The sequence below is a fragment of the Pristis pectinata genome, chromosome 7 (genome assembly GCF_009764475.1).
Source record: "Pristis pectinata isolate sPriPec2 chromosome 7, sPriPec2.1.pri, whole genome shotgun sequence".
In the NCBI taxonomy this organism is placed as follows: domain Eukaryota; kingdom Metazoa; phylum Chordata; class Chondrichthyes; order Rhinopristiformes; family Pristidae; genus Pristis; species Pristis pectinata.
Window position 1 is genome coordinate 44202657 of NC_067411.1, and position 23822 is coordinate 44226478.

A 23822-nucleotide genomic window follows, 5' to 3' on the forward strand; every position below is an offset into this window, starting at 1 on the left:
TTCCCTCCTTAAAATTCTCTATCTCCTACATTTCTTTTCTCCTTTAGGAAACACCCCCTCAGTATTCAGTCAACTCTACTAACATCTCCTATGGCTTGGAATGAAATTTTATTTGGTAGTGCTCCTGTAAATCAATTCATGATATTTTTACTATAGTAGGTGCTTTACGAATGCAAAATTTTGTTGTGTACAAAAGGAACATTGATACTAGCTGTCCAGTATTTCTATTCTATGTCTGAGTCTTGTTTATGATCCAGTCATATCCATAATGCTTCTCAACCAGTCTAAATGCACAAAGAACATGGGGAATTTTAAAATTAATGACAATTGATAAATTGATAACTATAAATGGATTTTTTTAGTATCTGGAGCTTTTGTGTTTCTCGAGCACTTGAATCAGTAAATAAAATGAAATAAATTGCTACCTTCAACAGCTATGCAAAGAATATGATATTGAGAAGGTTGGAATGTTTTTTGCCAAAGAATATACTGCAATTGACATTTTTATATGATTACTTCTTGTGGATAAAATGAAAAGTGAATTAAAAGTGAATCAATGGCCATTTCAGAAAATACTTCCTTGATCAAAGACATCCCAGTAATCCTGTGCAAGAGTTGACAAACTATTGCAGTTGTATGATAGCACAATTTAGAAATCAATAAAACATGAGTGGGTTGCAGTGGCTTAAATATTAGACATAAATCTTGTGAGAAATTTTTAAGGATTTCTTTTATGTGCCTTTTAATATTTCTGTCATTCAGGGAAGATGCAAGGACACATTATAACTGTCCAAACCTTTTCAAACCCTTTGATTGTCAGAGGTTATATAAATACTGCATTTTGTACGAATGCCTTCAACTAAAATGCTACTTAATCAATATGTGCAGTGGGTAGTACTTTCAAAAATATAACCAGAACGTGGTTGTCATTGTTGATTTGTAATTATGCTATAGTTAGCAAAAAGTATTGGCAGCACTTTCACCTCTGAGTGAGAAACTTCTGGGTTCATTCCTGAGAGCAAAACACAGAGATCCAGGCTGACATGTAATTGCAGTTCTGAGGGAGTGCTGCATTGGATGCCATTGTTTTGAAGAGATGTTAAGCTAATTGGTTTATTATTGTCACAGGTACAGAGATACAGTGAAAAGCTTTTGTTTGCATGTAATCCAGACAGATCATTCCCTACATAAGTACATCAAGGTAGTACAAAAGGAAGATAATAACAGAATGTAGAATATAGTGTTACAATTATGGAGAAAGTGCAGTGCAGGTAGACAAATTATGCATAGGCCATGATGAGGTAGATTGAGAGATCACAAATTCTGTGGCCTCGTCTGTTCTCTTGGGTGGATAGAATAGATTCCCAGATGCCATTTTGAAGAGTTTGGGAGCCATCCCCAGTGTTCTAGGCAATACTTATCTCTCAATCAAAATCATAGAACAATTAAGATAAGACAAGATATCTTTATTAGTCACATGTACATCGAAACACACAGTGAAATGCATTTTTTTGCGTAGAGTCTTCTGGGGGCAGCCCGCAAGTGTCACCATGCTTCTGGTGCCAACATAGCATGCCCGCAACCTCCTAACCCATATGTCTTTGGAATGTGGGAGGAAACCGGAGCACCCAGAGGAAATCCATGCAGACACAATGATCACGTTGCTATTTGTGGGAGTGTACTGTGTGCAAATTGGCTGCTGTGTTTCCAACGTTACAAGAGTGGTTGCACTTTACTGAGGCCATGAAGGATATTACGTAAATACAAGAGCTTTCCTTCTTATGTATTGATTGACTTCCTATCTTCTAAAGTTCTTCCCTACATAACACAACCTTAGAAATACTCCTCGAATCTGATCACTTCTTCAGTCAGCCTGAAAATAAAAAAAAACTGCAGATGCTGGAAATTTAAAATAAAGACAGAAAATGCTGGAAATACACAGCAGGTCAGGCCACATCCATGGGAAGAGAAATAGAGTTAACACCAACTGCAGTACATTGGATTGGAAGAGGTGCATGTGAATCGCTACTTCACTTGGAAAGACCGTTTGGGTCCTTGGTGAACGCTGTTTGATAGAAAATGTGGAGAATGATCTGTTGAATGGAGAGACTGTTTGGGCGAAAGGGAGGACCAGAGGAACTCTGTACTTGTTCTGTCCCTCCCCCACCCTTCCTGCAGCTTAACAAGCTTCTTTTGTCTCCTTCCCAGTTCTAACAATGGGCCTATGACTTCCACTGTGAACTCTGTTTCCCTTTGATCATCCTCACCTGTTCTCATTCTGAATTCCTTCTTCATTGACTTTCCTTCTCGCAATATACTTGCAAATGTTTCACTGCATTAATTATTCTTTTATCTTTAAAAACAAGGAAGAATGACTTGACACAGTTCTTACTTGATGTAGCACTAAGTGGCTATGTTAGCTGGACCAGCTTCCCAAAGTTTGGACTATTGATCCTGAGGGTTGAGTTCAAATCCATGGGAAGCTATAGGATCCATCATAGCTTTGGTTTCTGAGTGGACCTGATTTGAGGTCATTGGCAAAAAAAAAACAGAAGAAAACTGAAGGGACGTTGCTTTCATCTTGTGAGTGGTTATGATTCGGAATACATCACCTGGAACAGTGATGATATTCAGAAGTAAGTAGACAGAAACTTGAAGAAGTCTGCAGGATCTTGGGGAAAGGGCAGGTTGGGTGGGACTAATTGAAAGAGCTGGCACAATGGGCCAAAGAGCCTCATCTACTGTATAATTCTAAAATTCAGTAATCTTGCCTGCACATGGTCTATGAGCCACAATTTACCAGCCCACCTTTGAGTAGCTGTTATGAACCTACACTTAGTGAGAAGGCAGCTGGTTCTCCCGAGAATGGCAATTCACTATGGGAGTGGTGTGGGGGGTGGAAGGGATGTTTCCTGGTTCTAACGCTATACTCAAGTACTCCAGTTCTCCCTAAACCAGCTAAATCAAAAACACGAACTGCAGACAAAAATAGAGATTGCCAGAAACATTTCTCCAGCAAAAATTCTCCTGATGTTTTTGGAAAGAGTGAAAATAGAATCTTTTACATCTATCTGAGCAAGGAAGCAGGCTTTTGGATTTATGACATCCGAAACATGGATAATCCCTGTGATTTAATCCTTAGCCTCTCTAAATTAATGACAATGCTCTTTGTACATGTGTTAGTTCTATCCACATCAATAATGAATGATTTATTGATGTTAAACTGCTCATTCCACTGGAGACATATCTGTCCATTGTATCTGGAACTTGTAATCCGGAACTCTTCATCCAAGATCCTGACGTGTACGCACTTTGGTTACAAAGTACTGTTCTGAATGTTGGAACTTGCTGAGTCAGATTTGTACCTCAATAACTTTCTCAATTTAGCTTGACCACTCCAAAAATAAAATACTGCAGATACTGGAAATCTGAAATAAAACAAAGTATGTTGAAAATGTGTGGAAGGTCAGGCAGCCTCCATGGAGAAGAAAACAAGAGTTAATGTTTCTGATCGATGACGGCATCAGATCTGGGAAATATTAAAAATCAAACAAGTTTAAAATGACAGGAAAACAGAGAAGGAACACAGAGTGATCAATGAAGACTAGGAACGATTAAATAACACTAGTGGTAGTGATGTGGACAGAGAGGGTAGTAAAGGCAAGTGAGTAACAAAAGATGTGTCTGGAAAAGGTATAAATAGAAGAAAACAAAAAGTATGAGGTACCAGAGGAGCAGTGGGGGAAAATGCAGTAAACATGAGATGCAAAATTGGAAGGGCTGATTATCTGAAATTGTCAGATTCATTGCTGAATCCTAGAGGCTAAAATGCACCTTATTGGAAGATGACGTGTTGCTGCTTGAACTTCCATTGAGCTTCATTGAAACAGCATAGGAGGTCAAAGGCAGACAGGTCAGAGTGGGAGCTGGAAGAAGAATTAAAGTGAAGGGCAACTGAAAGCTCAGGGTCACCCTTGCAGACTGAATAGAACTGTCTTCAAAACAGTCACTCAATCTGTTTCTCGTTTGGTTTTAGCTTGACTGCTTCCTGTTTTATGTAGATTCTACTTAAAAGCAAAAGAAAAGCAAGACCAAACCACTTGTAACTAATGTGCACTTAATTTTGTGTGCAATATTGTGTATAAAACATTCCGATCTGGTTATGCTTCTGATGTCTAGACATGAAATTAATTGGAATAGATAAAGAAGAGACCAGTCCACATCAAACAAGCAATCTCAGATTGCTTGTGAAGGAATAAAATCAGGCTAATACGGCATGAAATAGCTCTGCCTTTCCACAGATAACTCTTCCTGAGGCTTGGGAATGCAATCAGAAATATGAAAGACAAGATGCACAAAGATGATGTATGTGTGAATTTCAGGCAACGTATCCACCCATTGTGTGATGTCAATTGCTACAACCAAATGCAGGTAAAGAAATATGAAGAATCCATAGAAGTTGTGATGTGGAGAAACAGAGCGAAACATAAAAAGGAAAGGATTGAGGCTGAAGGTTGCAAAAACCTCCTTGCACAATGCTAAAACTGTTGTATGAAGCATTATTTCATGTAGAAATAGTGCAGAAAATAATATTGCAAGTAGAGCCATTCATCAGTAATTTTTTAACCCTCCTAAGCTCTGCAAATCCTATGATGAAATGGCAAATGTTTACCTAATAACCTAGCAGAAATTCTCTCTTCTGCCTTGCTGTTCTGAATGTGTGCTGGGCCTTCAGTCTCAAGCAATTCTGTTTTATAAATTGGTGAGTATTCTGTAGGAAAACACAGCAGTGATCTGTGCACAGCACAGGAAGACCTCAAATGCTAATGATGAATGATTAATTAATCTAATTTTAGTTATACTAGTTGAGGAAATGTTGGACAGGGTTTGGCAATTAACCTGCAATGTGTAATTTTAGCATTCAATTGAACTGCAGGAAAACACAGAAACTTCATTTGACTTTTCATTATTTGTAAGGTATCTCTGGCAGTGCAACATTCCAAACTTGGGATGTACCTATTCTCCCCACATTCATATCAATTCTATCACCCACATCACACTAGGGGCAACATACTGTGGCCAATTATTTTACCAACCTTAACTACGTTGGAACATTAGAGGAATCTGAACCACTGAGGGAAACCCATATGGTCCCAGGGTGATGTGCAAACTTCACACAGATGGCACCCAAGGTCAGGATTGACCCCTGGTTTCTGGAGTTGTCAAGTCATAGTTCCACCAGTGTGTCATCCCAAAATACAGCATGACAAAAGAGAATTGCATTTACAGGGTATATAGTACAACATACAAAGCACTGGAGAAACTCAGCAGGAAAATGGACAGTCAACATTTCGGGTCAAGACCCTTCATTTGGAGTCCAGATGAAGGGTCTTGACCAGAAACGTTGACCTTCCATTTCCCTCCATGGATGCTGCCTGAACTGCTGAATTCCTCTAATGCTTTGTGTGTTGCTCCAGATTCCGGCATCTGCAGTCTCTTGTGTCTGCATCAAGGAGGAGGTAGTGCTGGGTCTTCTTTAAGGAGGAGGTAATGCCTGATGGCATATATCCCTGAATATTGAAAGAAGCAAGTGTGGAGATTGCTGGGGGTTTGACAAAGATCTTTGTGTCCTCACGAGGAACAGACAAGGTTCCGGAGGACTGGAGAGTAGCAAATGTGGTGACTTTATTCTAGAAGGGAAATTGGGATAATCCAGGTAATTATAGGCTAGTGAGACTCACATCAGTGGTGGGGAAGCTACTGGAAAGGATACTGAGGGATAGGATTTATGCACATTTGGAAAGGCATGGCCTGCTTAGGAACAGTCAGTATGGCTTTGTGTGGGGCAGGTCACGCCTTACAAGCTTGATTGACTGTTTTGAGGAGGTGACAAAGGTGCTTAATAAGGGTAAGGCAGTGGATGTCATTTACATGGACCTTAGTAAGACATTTGATAAGGATCCTTATGGTAGGTTGATTCAGAAGATAAAGATGCATAGGATCCAGGGTGAATTGCAAGCTTGGATTCGGAACTGGCTTGCCCATATAAGACAGAAAGTAGGGGTGGAAGGTCCGTGATCAGTGGTGTTCCACAAAGATCAGTGCTGGGATCTCTGTTGTTTGTGATAAATATCAATGATTTGGATGAAAATGTAGATGGGCGGGTTAGCAAGTTTCCGGATGACATCAAGATTGGTGGAGTCGTAGACAGTGTAAAGGACTATCAAAGAATACAGTGGGATATAGATCAGTTATAGATATGGGCAGAGAAGTGACAGATGGAGTTTAATCCAGGCAAGTGTGAGGTGTTGCACTGTGTGAGGTCAAATAAAAGGAGAAAGTATACAGCTAATGGTAGACCCTTAACAGCATTGAGGTACAGAGGGATCTTGGGGTCCAGGACCATAGTTCACTGAAAGTGGCTATGCAGGTGAATAAGGTGGTAAGTAAGGTGTATGGCATGCTTGCCTTCATTGGTCGGGGTATTGAGTATAAGAGCAAGGAAGTCATGCTGCAGCTATATAAAACTTTTGTCAGACTGCAGTTGGAGTATTATGTGCATTTCTGGTTGCCCCATTACAGGAGGGATGTGGGGACTGTGGAGAGGGTGCAGAAGAGGTTTACTGGATGTTGCCTGTATTAGAGTGTATGAGCTATAAGGACAGGTTGGACACATTTGGGTTGTTCTCCCTCAAGTGTGGGAAGCTGAGGGGAGACCTGATAGAGGTTTTTAAAATTATGAGAGGCACAGATAGGGTAGACTGTCAGAATCTTTTCCCCAGGGTAGAAATGTCAAACACCAGAGGACATGCTTTTAAAGTTAGAAGGGGAAAGTGTAAAGGTGACATAAGGGGCAAGTTTTTTATGCAGAGAGTGGGTAGGTGCCTGGAATGGGTTACCGGGGGTAGTAGTGGAAGCAGGCAGTTTGGTGGAGTTTAAGAAGCTTTTAGGTAGACACGTGAATATGAAAGGAATGGAGAGATATGGATGATAAACAGGAGGAGGACATTTAATTTAAATGGGCATCAAGATCAGCACAACATCGTGGGTCGAATGGCCTGTCCAGTGCTGTACTGTTCTATGTTCTATATATAGTGCCTCTCACAACCTCAGGATGTCCAAAACCACTTCACAGCTGATGACATACTGTTAAAGTGCAATTCTTGTTGTACTGTATGAAGAGTGATAGACATGCTGTGCACAAGTTTGCACTCAAACAGCTATATGATAAAGACCTGATGTGTTGTTGGTTACCTTAATACCTTATTTATTTTTTGGGTCATTGACATGAGTGGCAAATCCAGCATTCATTGTCCATCCTGCATTGTCCTTGAGAAGGTGGTGGTGAGCTGCCATTTTGAATGGCTGCAGTCTTTCTGGTGAAGATTCTCCCATGGTGCTGATGGAGAGGGAGTTCCGGGATTTAGGTCCAGCAAATTTGGAGGACCAGCGATGTGCTTCCAAGTAAGGAATGTGTGTGACTTAGAGGGGAACGTGCAGGTCGTGGTGCTCCCAAGTGCCTGCTGCCACTGAAGACGGGGTCTCTGAAATGTATTCACCTGATCACCAAAAAGTTAAACAGGAAGAAGATACTCACAGTGAGAAATGCAGCTGTGAAAAACTAATAGACCAGAATCTTACCCTGTTTTGTGTTAAGATAGATGATGACAAGTTAGAGTTCACAAGAAAACAATAGCTTGTGTCTCCAGTAGTTTACTCTTCCCCTGCTGCAGTCTCTTGGGATGGAGGATGACTTGCTTCCACTCCAGTTTTGTGGGTTCTGAGTGCCACTGTAGAATCCTTCCCACAGATGGGGGAGAAGGTGCCTGAGGGGGAGGACGAGTAGCTAGTGTGAGGTGGTGTGCACCTCCTGTTGTTTGTTGGGCTTCTATGCAATTCCAATGCATGGACTTGAGGTTCTCAATGCCTTAAGCCAGAGATTCCCAAGTCAATGAGGATGGTGCGTTTTCTTTCTGAGAACACTTTGAGCACACAAGTTTTGTGCCATATCTGAGGTCTTAATCAATCAATCTCCAATGGCCAATTTATAAATTCATAGAGTTATGCAGCATGAAAACAGGCCCTCCTGTCCAAGTCATCCAAGATGACCATGCTGACTATCTACGCTAATCCCATTTGCCTGCATTTGACCTGTATCCCTCTATAACTTTACTATCCATGTACCCGTCCAAATGTATTTTAAACATTGTAACTGTATCTGCCTCTCCCACCTCATTTGGCAGCTCAGTCCATTTTCCTACCATCCTCTTTGTGAAAAGTTTGCTCCTCAGGTCCACTTTAAATCTTTTCCCTCTCACCTTAAACTTCAAGTTTTCGACTTCACTACCCAGGGAAAAAGACTGTGAACATCTATGCCCCTCATAATTTTATAAACCGTTATAAAGTCACCCTCAGCATCCTTTGCAATCCCAGTCTATCCAATCGCTCCTTATAACTCAAGCCCTCCAGTCCAGGCAACATTGCTGTTAATCTTTTCTGCACCATCTCTAGCTTTATCACATTCTTCCTACAGCATGGCGACCAGAACTGCACACAATACTCCAAGCGTAGCCTAACCAAACAATTGTCCAACTGTGACTTAACATCTCTACTCCCATACTCAGTGCCCCGGCCGATGAAGGCAAGCATACCATATGCATTCTTCACCACCCTGTCTAACTGTCTCTGCACTTTCAGGGAATTATGTACTTTAACCCAAGGGCTTGCTGCTCAATAACTCTCCTCAGGGACCTGTCATTCATTGAGTATGTCCTATGTTTGGTAACTTCACAAAATACATCACTTCACACTTGTCTGAGTTAAGTTCCATCAACCATTTCCATGCCCATTTTCCCAGTTGATCCAAATCCTGTTGTAACCTGAGACAACTTTCTTCAATGTTGGTGCCATCTGCAAACTTACTAATCATGCCACCTACATTCTATTCCAAATTATTATATATGACGAACGATAAAGGACCCAGCACCGATCCCTGTGGTACACCATTGGTTAGAGATCACCAATCTGAATAACAACCCTCCACTACTGCCCTCTGCCTTCTATTACCAAGCCAATTTTGTATCCAATTTGCTGTCTCACTCTGGATCCTATGTCCTCTAACCTTCTGGACTAGCCTACGATGCAGGACCTTGTCAAAGGCCTTGCTAAAGGGAAACTGTTTGCATTGGAGTTCAGGTATCAATATCTACTCTGAAGTAACAATGAAGAAACACCATATAGGTGACCAGACAATAATGAGAGCACAGCTTTGATGCCGATGAGGAACTAAATGTATGGCTGATCATATACCCAGAGCTGTGGACAATGAAAGTAAAGAGATGGAGGTGCAGATAATCGGAACAGGAGTCGACTGACTTAGTTAACAATTGTAAGGTTAGTTCAGCCCAGACTCAAGATCTGAGGAGCAATCACACATTGTTGGCTGAGTTGGGGATATCTAATGAATTAGTTTTGGTGATTTGTAGTCATGGTGAGTGCGTTGCCAGTATTTGTGGGAAGTGTAACACAACCTGAATCAAGTTGTTTGGTTCAGGAGTCCTGTTCTCCTGTCTTGTCAGTAGTGGCAAAGTTGAACTTGTATGAGAAATTCCTTTATTGGAACAACTTTGTTCCTATTGGCCGTTGTATTGTGGAGGGTCATGGCTGTCATGTGACAACACTGCCCCTACCTCCCCTACCTGGTCGGATGACAGCACTGTCCATTACCTGGTCAAAAGACACACCACTGCCAATCAAGGTTTGGCTCCACCCCACCCATCAGTGCACACCTGACCATTGGTCCCTTTAAGCACCTTTGTACTTGGCCTCAGGCCATTGGCCTTTTTAAATTACCTGGGCTGGACCCCCCAGCCCTCCAGCATTATAAAGAATGCCACATGTGCTTGGCTCAGTCCCTTTGATTGCTCCGAGGAACCTCAAAGTGACTCTGGAGAGACTATTGGTAAGGCGTGCCCTTCAACAGGGTTAGGAGCGTTCTAAGTTAGTATTCCCGGTAGCGAGGAGCCGTGCTTGCACTCAGTCAAGGGGTGGTGGGTAGTATATTGCTTTTCCTTGATTGTTTGTACCCAGTTCGTCGTGTGTGTGTTTTACCCTTGTTGTGATTTTTCCCACACTCACTATCACTGGTGTGTGTGTGTGTGTGTTGCCCCCATTACCTTTTCCCCGTGTTTGTCCTTGTAAATAAATCATTTAACTCTAAGACTGTGTTCAGAGGCCTTGCCCTTCGAGAACTTGTATCTGTTTCACAACAGTCATGTGTTTGGTTTTTGGAGTAGCCAAGAGGAGTAACTTCAGTACATTTTGTCGATCATACACACTGCAGCCAGTGGTTGAGGGAATGAATGTTTAAGGTGCTGCCAATCAAAAGGTTACTTTGTCCTGGATGCTGTCGAACTTGTGTGTTGGAATTGCACTCATTTCATTGTAGGATAGCTAACCTTTGAGCGACTCCTATAGATACAGTTGGTTCTGTGGCTGTTTCAGCTTCTGGTTGATAGTGAGCCCTACGATAAGTGTGTGTTAGCATACATGTGCAGCAAGTAGTTAGGAATACAAGTTGTTTATCAGCCTCTATTGCAAAGGGGTTGGAGTTTAGAAATAGAGAAGCAATATTGGTAAGGCTAAATGTGGAATACTATGTATAGTTGAGCAAAAAACAAGCTGCTGGAGGAACTCAGTGGGTCAGGCAGCTTCTGTGGAGGGAAATGGACAGTTGACATTTCAGGTCAAGACCCTTCATCAGGATTGAAAGAGTAGAGCGGATATAACAAGTATAAAGAGATAAGTGGAAGGGTGGGGCAAGAAGTAGCAAGTGATAGGTGGATCAGGTGAGGAGGGCTTGGTTGGCAGATGGAGTCGGTAAAGGAGGGAAGGCTGGAGAAAGCATCAGAGGTTGGGAGGTGACAGGTGAGGGCAACAAAGGGCTACAGGTGATGGAATCTGGTAGGAAGGCAGAAGAGGAACCAAATGAAGGAGGTATAACTTTCTACAGTTTTGATCCCCTTAATTAAGAAAGGATATACTATCATTAGAGGCAGTCCAGAAGAGATTAACTTGGCTAATTCCTGGTTCCTATCATGAACGGATTAAATATTAGATCTGTATTCTTTGAAGTTTAGAAGAGTATTATTGAAACATTTATATAAGAGCCTAAGGGGACATGATAGGATAGAGGTGTTTCCAGTGGTGGGAGAGATTTGATCGATGGGATGTAGTTACAGATAAAGGGGCAGTTATTTAAAACTGAGGTGCCGTAGGTGTTTCTTCACACAGAGGATGAAGAATCTCTGGAATTCTCAACCCCAGAGAGTCATGGAGCCTAGATCACTGGAGGTGCTTAAAGGGGAGGTAGATAGCTTTTTGGAATATTGGAGAATTTAGAACTGTGTGGAGCTGGCATAGAAAAGTTGAGGCCTGGAGAGTTGAGTCATGATTCTTTTGAATGGTGGAGCAGGCTTGAAAGGCTGAGTGGTCTATTCCTACTTTCTTCTTTTGAGGAATGCGCTCTTATTGAATCTAAAGGGTAGATGATTGATTGAGATACGAGAGACTGCTGATGCTGGAATCCACCTCCTTTGATTCCACAAATTCCCATCTGCCCTTCCCACCTCCCTCCCTTGATTCCAAGCTCCACCTTCTTCTCTTATCAGATTCCATCATCCTTAGCCCTTTGTCACTACCACTTGTCGCCTCCCAGCTTCTGGCGCTACTTCCACTCTTCCTTCCCTCATCTGCCCATCACCCGCCCTCACCTGAATCCACCTGTCACCTGCCAGCTCTTGCTCCAGCTCTTCCCTCTGCCTTTTTATACTGGCTATCTCCCCTCTATCCTTCAGTCCAGATGAAGGGCTTTGACTCAAAACGTCAACTGTCCACTTCTCTCCATAGATGTTGCCTGATCCTTTGAGTTCCTCCAGTAACTAGTGTGTAGATGATTGATTGTGGAGTCAATTTTGTCCAGCTTACCAGAAAGCACTCCCTAGTCCTTGAAATATGTCACACAAAAGAACAGACAGGATCTTGGTCTAACATCTCATGCAAAAAATGACAATGCAACCCTCTTCAGTACCAGACATTTGTGTTGATGTCTGGATTGGGACTCGAACCCATGGCCTCTGAATGTGATGTGATATGCTTCACATGATGTGTACAGCGTTGAATGAAACACCTTTGTTCATGGGACATCAGATCAGTGCAGTTGTGGGATTAAAACTGTTCTTTAGCACTTGCCTATGCTGCTCATAAATATTTATTGAGGGTATAATTTAGTTTCAAACATCGGGTGAAGTAAGATTTCCTTTGAGAACTACATGCAATAAACTCATAAAGACAGTTAAAAAGGAGTAGACTTACAGTTACATTCCTCATGGTGTGCAAAGGAAATATCTTATGTAAATATGAACATTTCCATATGAATTATTTGCAGTGCATCTATATGACAAAGGGTAATAATCCATGGTTACTGGACTGTAGCTGCACAAGTACTCCAGATGGGCTCTAAACAATGCCATATACACACTGCAGGTAGCTTTGATTTATAACCTGACTCCCTGCTAATGCATCCCAATACGTTAGTTATTTACCAGAACTAAGCACTGCACAGTCTGGCTGATTTGTCCCTTATTGTCTCCACATCTTTTTTCCCCCACGCTGCACCACATCTAACGCAAGCCAGGCCTGTGTAACATCTACAACCTAGGGGAAAAGGCGCAGAATAATGATCTGGTTGCTTCCACCATTGGCTGCTGTGCCTTTAATGTCAAGGCCCCAGATCTCCTCCCTGTAACTCTCTGCACTCGTTTCCTCCTTGACTTGCCTACGATCATCTGTCCTGATGTCTCAGTCAGTGAGATGGTGTCAAATAATTGATTGATAAACCTCTTGTGAAGTGACTTGGGATGTTCTATTGAAACCTCATAAGTGCCAGTTGTATTTCCCTGGAGCAGAAATTTCTCTAGTAATCCTTAATGAGTTACAGAAGAAAGAAGCTTGTCTCCATCACATAATCTTCCTCAAGTTTTTAGGAAGGCTCTGTCAATCTGAAAGTGCAGGAAACAAAGAAGAAGTCCAGAGATTCTCTTCCATCATGAATTCTGGACCTGGAAATCTATTCGTTGATGTATATTGACAGTTGTCAGATAGAAGGAACGCAAGAACTTGAATTACACACCCAGGGCATTACTGGTGGCTGTGTCATAGAGTCACTGAGTCATACGGCACAGAAACAGGCCCTTTGGCTCAACTCGTCCGTGCAGACCAAGATACTGATTGACGCTGGTCCAATTTGCCTGCATTTGCCTCTAAGCCTTTCCTATCCTTTTTAAATCTTTCTCCCTTCACCTTAAACCTATGCCCCCTAGTTTTTGACTTCCTTGTCCTGGTTAAGTCTGTGTGCATTCACCTTATTGATACCCCTCATGATTTTACACACCTCCATAAGGTCATCCCTCAGTCTCCTTTGATCCAAGGAATAAAGTCCTAGCCTGCCCAACCTCTCCCTACAACTCAGGCCCTCAAGTCCTGGCAACATTCTTGTAAATCTTTCTCGCACTCTTTCCAGCTTAATAACGTCTTTCCTATATCAGGATAACCAAAACTGTACACATTACTCCAAGTGTGGCCTCACCAACCTCTCATACATCTGCAACATAATGTCCCAACTCCTATACTCAATGTCCTGATTGATTAAGGCTCGTGTGCCAAACGCCTTCTTCACCACCCTGTCGACCCATGATGCCTCTTGAAGCTCTGTCGTTAATGCCCTTAATCTCTGGAATTCCCTCCCTAAGCAACTCCACCTCCCATCACAACACAGCTGAAGTCCTACAATTATGAACTATTTGTTTCCCATTTCTACTTAATATCTCCTTACAAGGCTCAGAGCCCATCTTTGCTTGCTAAGGCTCCTGTGAAGTGCCTTGTGGCTTTACTATGCAGTGCACAAATTGGGCCCTGCATCATCCTTGCAACAACAGCACTACAGTTCAAAAGATACTTGACTGAATGCAAAGCCCTTTGGCATGTCCTGAAGTGATCAGATAATTATTTTGTAGAAATGATGGCCAGGACATCTTAGATCTTCTGTGCATAGTGACATAGCCTTAATCTTCTATCTAAAAGATAACAGCACAGCCCAGCTCTACACAGGAATGCCATGACAGATTGTGAGCAGGGAGGAGGATGAAAAGAGGCTTCAATGCAGTATAAACAAACTGAGTAAGTAGACAAAAACAAGAGAGGTGCAATGTAATGTGGAAAAATGTGAAGTTATCCACTATGGTGTACATAACAGAAAAGTACGGAACTTTTTTTAATGGCGAGTAGCATTGATGCTCAAAGTCACTGAAACCCAACATGCAGATAAAGTGAGCAATTTGGAAGATAGATGGTATGTTAGCCTTTTATTATGAGTGGATTTGAGTACAGGAGTGAAGATGTCTTGTTGCATTTGTGGAGGTCCTCGATGAAACTGCACCAGGAGTACGTATATAGTTTTAGTTTCCTTGCCCAAAGTCTGGTCCTGGGGTGATGGGGTTGCCCCCTGAAGAGAGCCTGTATTCTGTGGAGTTTAGAGGAATAAAAGGATAGCTCACTGAAACTTACAGGGATCATCATGCTGGAAATAGGGATGATTCCCCTGGTTGAGGAGTCCAGAACCATTTCTGTCGCAACACAGAGGCACCATGGAATGAGTATTTCAGCAGGAAACAACACTAACTGCAACGCATTCTGTGGGCTTTAAGCAAACTACAGCGACTTCTGAGATTGTGAATGCCCTTTTATAAAGCCAGAGAAGAATGTCATTTCCTCGTTCTACTGGGATTGTTCCATTTAATGTGGAGTTTCGAGAACTAATTTGTGTGGATATGGGTAGAGAGGTATGGTGCGTAAGAAGTGTCACCATTAATTACAATATATGCCTTACACAGGGAAAAAGTCAGGTGTGCTAATACCATGTAAATTCATCCCCAGTTGGTAGCACTTAATGTGGAAGAGCCTCGTCCAATTTCACGATTAGAATAATTTCACCAGGAAATGAGCTCTGATGAGAGGTGTTGCAAAAAACAAACTACTGGATGAACTCAGCAGGTCAGGTAGCATCTGTGGAGGGAAATGGACAGTTGACGTTTCAGGTCAAAATCTTTCATCTGGACTGAAACATAGAGGGGAGGTAGCCAGTATAAAGAAGCGAGGGGGAGGGGTGGAGCAAGAGCAGGCAGGCAAGAGGTGGATCTCGTTGAGGAGGGGTGATAGGCAGATAGAGGAGGGAACATTGGAAATAGCGACAGAGGGTGGGAGATGATAGGTGGAGGTGACAAAGGGAATCTGATAGGAAAGGAAGGTGGAGCATGGGACGAAATAATTTGTTTTGCTGTAGGGTGTTCGTGAATCAAACAAGCATTGAGAATAATCTTGTTGTTCTTTGGTCACCAGTAATGATAATTAATCTAGATTTCTTTAAAATATGCACATTAAATTCTTTGGTTACCAATATAGGTCACTTAATAGGTCCACAGTACAGGATCAATACACAAAGTGCTGGAGGAACTCAGCAGGTCAGGCAGCATCCATTCTCTCCACAGAAGCTGCCTGACCTGCTGAGTTCCTCCAGCACTTTTTGTGTATTGATCCAGATTCCAGCATCTGCAGAATTGTTTGTGCAACAGTACAGGATAATAGTCCAGTGATGTAACCACACTACATCAAGTATGTTTGGGGTCCTTTGAGATTAGAAAAAGAACCCCTTATTTCAGACTAAGAGAGCGGCTTGCTTTTAAACAGCACCTTTCACAACTGCAAAACATCTCGAAGTGGTTTACAGCAAAGTGGTTTTCACTCATTCAAAAGTATTTCATGAATGAAAACGAGAAATACGGCAGCTAACTTGTTCATGTGAGAACAAACAGATACTCTGTTTCGGTGATGAGGGGCTAAATTTTAGCCATGATAACAGGGTAACTCTTATGCTCTTCAATATAATGCTATTGGATTCCGTATATCTACCTGACATGGCAGATAATTTGATAAGTGGTCAGCCATTCAGGACTGTGAGAAGGATACCCAGAGGATAGTGGATTTTTTTTTGAAATTCTCTACCCAAGCATACTATGGAGGCTCAGTTGTGATGATATTCCAGACTAAAGTTGATAGATGTTGAGATATTGATGGAATTCTATTTGAAGGAATTGATGGTGATGGGGTTAATGCAAGACAGTGGTGCTGAGGTAAAAACTCAGCACGATCTTTTTAATCGGCAGAGCAGGCAATCAAAAACCCTACTCCTGCCAGTTCCCATGCTCCCATGTTGTGTTCTTAACATCTTATCCAAAATATGACACCCTTGACAATGCATTGTTCCAATAAGGTTTCAGCCTAGATCTTTCTGTTCAACTTTCTGGAGTGGGACTTGGACCTATGACCTTTTGAAACAAGAGTTCTATCTGTTGAGTTCCAGCAGATTCTAACCTGAATAGCAATTTGATAAATGTCTGCACCTCTCATCTTTTCTTTATACATGTTTGCACGTGCACCTTGTTTTAAAACCAGTCACCAGAATAGCACTTCTTTCCAATTTCTTTCTGTGACCAAAATGCCCTGAAATATAACTACTGTAAAACCATTGTTATCTAAGCTATTGCATTTTCAACTGTCTCAATACTCAAGCTCTTTAGTTCACAGTTTGAATTAACGTTCTATTAGAATGAAATAATGATATTCACTGGATTATATAGCTCGTGGGGCATGAATGATTAACAAGACCATCAAATTGAACACTTAATTCTTCTCTGCCCATTGATAATGGAACAGATTTTCCAGCCAAGAAAAAAGAAGACAGCAGAGAAGAAATGGGTCTGAGTAAGATAAATGTAGAACCGCATCGTGAAGCGTTTTCTGTTAGAGCCATACACCAGTAAATTCATCCCCAGTTGGTAGCACTGAATGTGCTCTAGAGTTGCATCAGTGTGTTGTACTTTGTTTCTACCAAAGTCAAAAGAATAATTTTCAGAAATGCCACAATGTGCAACCTTTAATGAGTATACACCAGAGTTGACTGTGTAGCCAGTAAATACAAAAATCCCTTACTTAAAAGGATAAGCAAGATTCTCTTGGTGGTGCTAGATGGAGTAAGTCACATTTTGGCACTGCTCCACTCCCTTTTAATTTTTTTCCACCACCTCTTCACTACCTATGTTAAAGTATTAATAATACTTTTATAATACTTTTATATGTTTGGACTTTGATTTTTAATTGCTGGAAGTGACCTCCAGAGGGAAAGCAGCAGCTGAATCTCAACTCACTTTGGAAGCTATTTCCAAACTCCTGGATGAAAAAAATGAAAAATTCGATTGAAGATTTTCCACTTTGGAAGTGTTGTTAAAGGAGATCGAAGGTAGATTAACAGCATTTAAACAGGAAAACGCTAAGCAACAAACAAATTTCTGAACTGGAGGAAGCTGGCAAACAAAGAGATCATAGATTTGAGTCCTTGGAAAAGAAATTAGTTCAGAATATTCAAGCACTGGAACAGTACAGACAGAAGATTATTGATTTAGAAAGTTGAAGTTGGAGAAAAAACTTGCAGATAATTGGTCTCCGTGAAAACGTTGAAACTGGTAACCCTATTGAATTCTTTTCCAAATTTTTGATGGATATGTTTGGCTCTGAAGCTTTCTCTGCCCATCTTATCCTTGATCAGGCTCACAGAGCTCTAAGACCTAAACCGCTTGAAGAGCAAAAACCACGACCAATAATATTGAGATTCCACTGTGAATACTAAAGAGCATTTAATTCAAATTGCTCATCATAAAGGAATTATCCAATACAAAGGTTTTAAGTTCCATCTGGTTTAAGATTACAGTCCAGAAATTATGAAAGAGAGACTGCTTTTTAAACCGATCATGTTGCAGCTGTATCAAAGGAAATTTCAACCTGCATTGTTATTTCCAGCTCGTTTAAGGGTTGTTCTCCCTGATAAATCACGTAAATAGTTTGGATCCACGGATGAAGCTGAAAAGTTCCTTGACGATCAACTTTCGATTTCAGATGACCAATAAATGTACTGTTTTTTATATTTTATTTTTCATATCTTCAGTTTATAAGTCAATAATTTGTTCATGGATTTGAACTTTAAGTCCAGAGTTCTTTGCCCTTTGTTAACACTATCGTGTTTAGTTCTGGAATATGGATATTTATCATGCTCTTATATTATAATTCTTTTCTTTCCTTTTATTATTTTATTTTATTATTTTTTAATTGTTTAGTTTTGAAATAATTAAGAATCTGACTTGGTGACTGCTTTTTTTTCTTTGGAATATTAGTAAGACTGTATTTTCTTTAAATGTCGCCTTTTAGAAGTTTTAACTGTGTAGAAGATTCCAGTGACTTTTTTTATATGTTTGAAATGTTTATGGTACTTCTATCTTAATGTTTTGTCTAATGGTGGTGCTTTGCATTCCTTCTAGTTTGGAGATTTGCCATCAAGAGAGTTGGTGTTAAGGGAATTTGTAGGTAGCTCTCTGGCTATCTATTGGTCAGTTTTTGGGCTTTGGTGGGTGGGGGTGGGGCTATTTTTAGTTTAGTTTTTCCTTTCTGGGCTGTCCTAAAACTACAAATGTCTGAATTGTCGTAATATCTGGCTCCCCTTTGAAATTTTTTCCCTCTTCCTGATTAATGTCTCCCATGCAGTAAGGTTAACCCTTTACATACCATATGCTTTATTTAAGTAAAATGGATAATATTATTAACTTTGTTTCATGGAATACTAAGGGTTTAAACCATCTGATTAAACTGAAGAAGATTTTTAAAGTTTTCCATAGATTGAATGCTCAGATTATTTTTGCTCAGGAGACTCACACTAGGAAGGAGGATAAACAGCATTTTTTTTAGGTCTTGGGAAGGTCAACAATTCCACTCTAATTTGCAAGCCAAGTTGAAAGGAATCTCTATTTTTATAGACTCCTCAATTTCATTTATTCATTAGGAAACACTTTCAGACCCGAACGGTAGATTTTTATTAATTACTGGTTTACTTCATAACAAAGTTGTAATGGTTAATGTTTATGCACCTAACGTCAACTACCCCAAGTTCTTTAAACATTTATTTCCATCTCTTTCTAACTTATATGAATATACTGTAGCGACTCACTGCACCGGCATCGAACCAGCTCCCAACATCGCGAATGTCGTCGGAGGCCCCGATCCAAGATGTCGTGGGGCCCTCCTCCTTCCCCATCGTTGGGCTGGGAAAGCCCGCGCGCGGGAAGGTCAGGTGACCCGCGCGTGACGTCAGCATGGGAACTGTAGTGCGGGAAGTTTTTGGATATTAAAGGCGCACCGCGCCCCTGTCGTTCATTCGACCTCTGATTTCGAACCAGCGAATCTGTGTCTTCATTTCGTGTGTGTAGCTAGCTGCTACAATACCTTGATTATGGGTGGACATTTCAACTGTTGTTGGAACCCTTCCATGGAGGGTCTGCACCCAATCAGTTACTTCCAAACAAATCCGCTATTTTCATCAATTCCTTTTTAGTTGATTCTGGAATTTTAGAAGTTTAGATGTTTTTGCACCCTAACGATAAAGAGTTTTCATTCTTTTCTCATGTTTACCACAATTACTCTAGAATTGGTTATTTCTTTATTGACTCTCGATTAGCTCCATCTGTTATTGATGCAATTGCCGCTTCTGATCATGTGCCCTTGAAACTATCAATTAATCTAACTGACGTAATTTTTGGTGCCAAGCAATGACAGTTCAATTCTTCTCTGCTTCAGGATTTAAACTTTATTAATTTTATTAAAGAACAAATTGCCTTTTTCTTTTCAACTAACTCTACAGAAGAAATTTCCAATGGGATCCTATGGGATACCTTTAAAGTGCATATCCGTGGTCAAATTATTTCATTTTCTGCTGGATTGAAAATATGAACTAATAATGAAATATGTAAATTGGTTGATGAGAGTAAAGAAATTGATAAAAAATACTCTGTTGCTCCTAATTTGGAGCTTTATAAAAAGAGAATTGAACTTCAATTGCAACACAATTTGTTATTAACATCCCCAATTGAAAATCAATTACTCAAAACCAAGAGTCAGTTTTATATACATGGTGATAAATCTGGTAAATTATTGGCCAACCAACTGAAAGTTGCTTTGGCTAAAACTCAGATTATTAATGTACGTAAACGAGATGGTAATTTGACAGTTGACTGTGACCAAATTAATCAATCTTTTCAAGAATTTTATACCTCTTTATACCAATCAGAATTTCCTGAAGATTCCACCTTAATGCATGAATTTTTAAGGAAATTGAACATTCTGAAATTATCATTTAACAAACATTTAACATTAGATGCACCCATTTCGGAGGAAGAAATAAAGAAAGCAATCTCTTCCATGAATTCTAGTAAAGCACCAGGTCTTGATAGGTATACAGTGGAATTTTTAAAATCTTTTTTTGATCTTCTTTCCCTTTGGTTATGTAAAATTTTTAAAGATGCCCTATTTGTAGGTAAATTACCACAATCCTTTTATGAAGCATCTATTTCTTTAATTCCTAAAAAAGATAAAGATCTTTCTGAATCTGCATCATACAGACCTATCTCCTTATTGAATGTGGACTCCAAAATCTTTTCCAAAATATTGGCTACTAGACTGGAAAATGTACTTCCACAAATTATTTCTGATGATCAGACAGGATTTATTAAAAATCGGTATTTGCAGTTTAATATTAGGAGATTAATGAATATTGCTTATACCCCTTCACCTAAAGTTCCAGAATGTATTATTTCACTTGATGCCGAGAAGGTGTTTGACAGGGTTGAACGGGAATATTTATTTAACACGCTTGAGAAATTTAATTTTGGTCAAAATTTTATGTCCACAATCAAATTGATATATCATACACCTTTGGCTTCTGTACTTACCAATAATCAGAGATCCCCCTTTTTCAGGCTTTTCCGAGGTACTAGACAGGGCTGCTCCTTAAGTCCTTTACTATTTGATATTGCCTTGGAACTTTTGGCAATTGCTTTTCATGACTCTTCTAACATATTTGGTATTAGTCGTGGAGATGGGACGCATAAGGTATCACTATATGCAGATAACCTGTTACTTTATATCTCTAACCCTGAGGAATCCATCCCTGCAGCATTATCATTGCTTGCTTAATTTAGTGGTTTTTCTGGTTATAAACTAAATCTTAATAAAAGTGAGCTTTTCCCATTAAATATGCAAGTTCCAATCTATTGGCAATTACCATTTAATTAGTGACTGATTATTTTATTTATTTAGGTGTTAAAGTTACCAAGAAGTATAAGGACTTATTTAAAGTTAGTTTTTTTTACTCTTAATTGATCATATTAAACAATTGTTTACTAAATAGTCCCCATTGTCCTTATTACCGATTGGTCAAATCAATACTGTTAAGATGACTATTTTACCTAAATTTCTGTATTTATTTCAGGCAGTTCCAACCTTTATCTCTAAATCCTTTTTTGATATTATTAATTCTAAAATTCGTTCATATATATGACAGAATAAAAATCCAAGGTTAAGTAAAAAATATCAACAGAAATTAAAAAAGGACGGCAGTATGGCTTTGCCTAATTTTAGATTTTACTACTGGGCAATTAATATTCAAAATTTAATTTTTTGGACACAAGATTTAGATGTAACTCAATGTCCATGATGGGTGTATCTCGAGCGTGAGTCAGTGCAAGGGTTTACATTGGCTTCTATCTTAGGGGCCTCACTCCCCTTTGCACTTAAATTGTATGAGCAAATGATTAATCCAATAACTAAACACAATACGAATATGGTTTCAATTTTATAAATGTTTTGGACTGAATAAATTTCTTATCAAGTCCTATTCTATCTAATTTTTTCTTTCAACCATCTAGAATTGATCTAGCTTTTCTTTTATGGAAAACGAAGGGAATAACATGTTTTCGTGATCTATTCGTTGATAACTGTTTTTTGTCTTTTGAACAGATGTTTAATAATTACAATTTGCCTAGATCACATTTTTTTAGATATTTACAGATCAGAAACTTTTTAAATGTTACTGTACCTACTTTCCCAATATCACATCCAATTGAAATTACAGAAAAAATTTTAGGTTTTAACCCTTATCAGAAAGGCTTGATAGCAATAATTTATGATTTGATAATGAAAATACGTTTAGCGATACCAGATAAAATTAAGATTGGTTGGGAAAGAGAACTTCAGATACCTCTACCTATAGAGACATGGAAGAAAATTCTTCAATTAGTCAATACCTCTTCAATGTGTGCTAGACACTCTCTAATACAGTTTAAGTTGGTTCATAGGACCCATATGTCTAAGGATAAGTTAGCTCGCTTTTATAACCATATAAATCCTATTTGTGACAGATGTAATTCGGAGATAGCTTCCCTGACACATATGTTTTGGTCCTGCCCTCTTTTGGAAAAGTATTGGAAAGACACCTTTGATGTTATTTCAGTGGTATTGAATATTGATTTACAACCACATCCTATTACTGCAATTTTGGGGTTACCAGTGATGGATTCTGGCCATTTATCTGCCTCAGTTTGTCATATGATTGCATTTGTTACATTAATAGCCAGAAGATCCATTCTATTTAAATGAAAAGATCCTCCTACTACATTACAATGGTTTTCCCAAACTATAACATGTTTAAACTTAGAAAAAATTAGGAGTGGTACTATTGATCCTTCGGTTAAACTTGAAAAAACTTGGAAACCATTTATGTAATGATGTAAGCTGACCTTTTCCGAATCCTTCTCAATAATTTTCTATTCGAATATAGAGGAGCGGAGTTAATGACATAATAATTTTTTTTAAATCGATGAAATACGACAGCCCAGCTTCTGTTTAGTTCTTGGTTAGTTTTTGTTTATTATTACCATTCATTTTGTTTTGTTACTTTTTTTCAGTTTGGGGTTTTTCTTTCTCATATAACCAAATTTCTTTTAAATTTTTTTATGTTCAATTATTAAGAGATTGGGAGGTTCAGATTACACATTTTAGTCTTCATGTTTATATATGTTAACTGTTGTTATTGTAATCCCAATCTCTTTATGTCATGTGTATAATTACTATTGTTATGTATACCAATTTGAAATTAATAAAAAGATTGAAAAAAGAAAAGGATAAGCAAGAAATGGGTTCCAGATACTCAAACTTTTTTAACATCAGGGTAGATATATGGAAAGATAGTGCTTTTTAACAACTGGAAAGACATGATCTATGAAATGTGAAGAACTAGCTTAAAGTAAAGCTGTGGTATAAAAACAAAACAGTCCAAACACTCAGCAGGTCAGGCAGCATTTGTGGAAAGAGAAACAGAGGCAACATTTCAGGGAATGGGAGATGTAAAAGCTGTGAAATGTAGGACAGAGTAGTTGCTGAAAATGAAACCAATAGGGGAGTTTAGCCAACAGATTAGGCAGCTTCTATAGAGGGACAAAGCCGAATTAATATTACAGATTTTCAGGCTCTGCGGATTTTGAGATTTTAAATCGTGGGTTAGTGTCTAATCTGTCAAGTTACTATTTAACAGGTTTAACCACTGAAGCAGTGATGAAAGGGAACTAAATTCCCTGACTGGCAAAAAGTTTAAATTGAAATGTTTCTATTTCAGATACAAAGGGTTTCACCAAACTCCGAACCTTTCTTCCTCATCTTTGTTTACGGACTGTATAAAGATGATGGGCCCTTTGGACCTGGTATGTTAACCTATCTCAACACTTGGCACGGACAATATTTCCTCGGGCAATACCAGGAGTTCTGATGATGAAGAG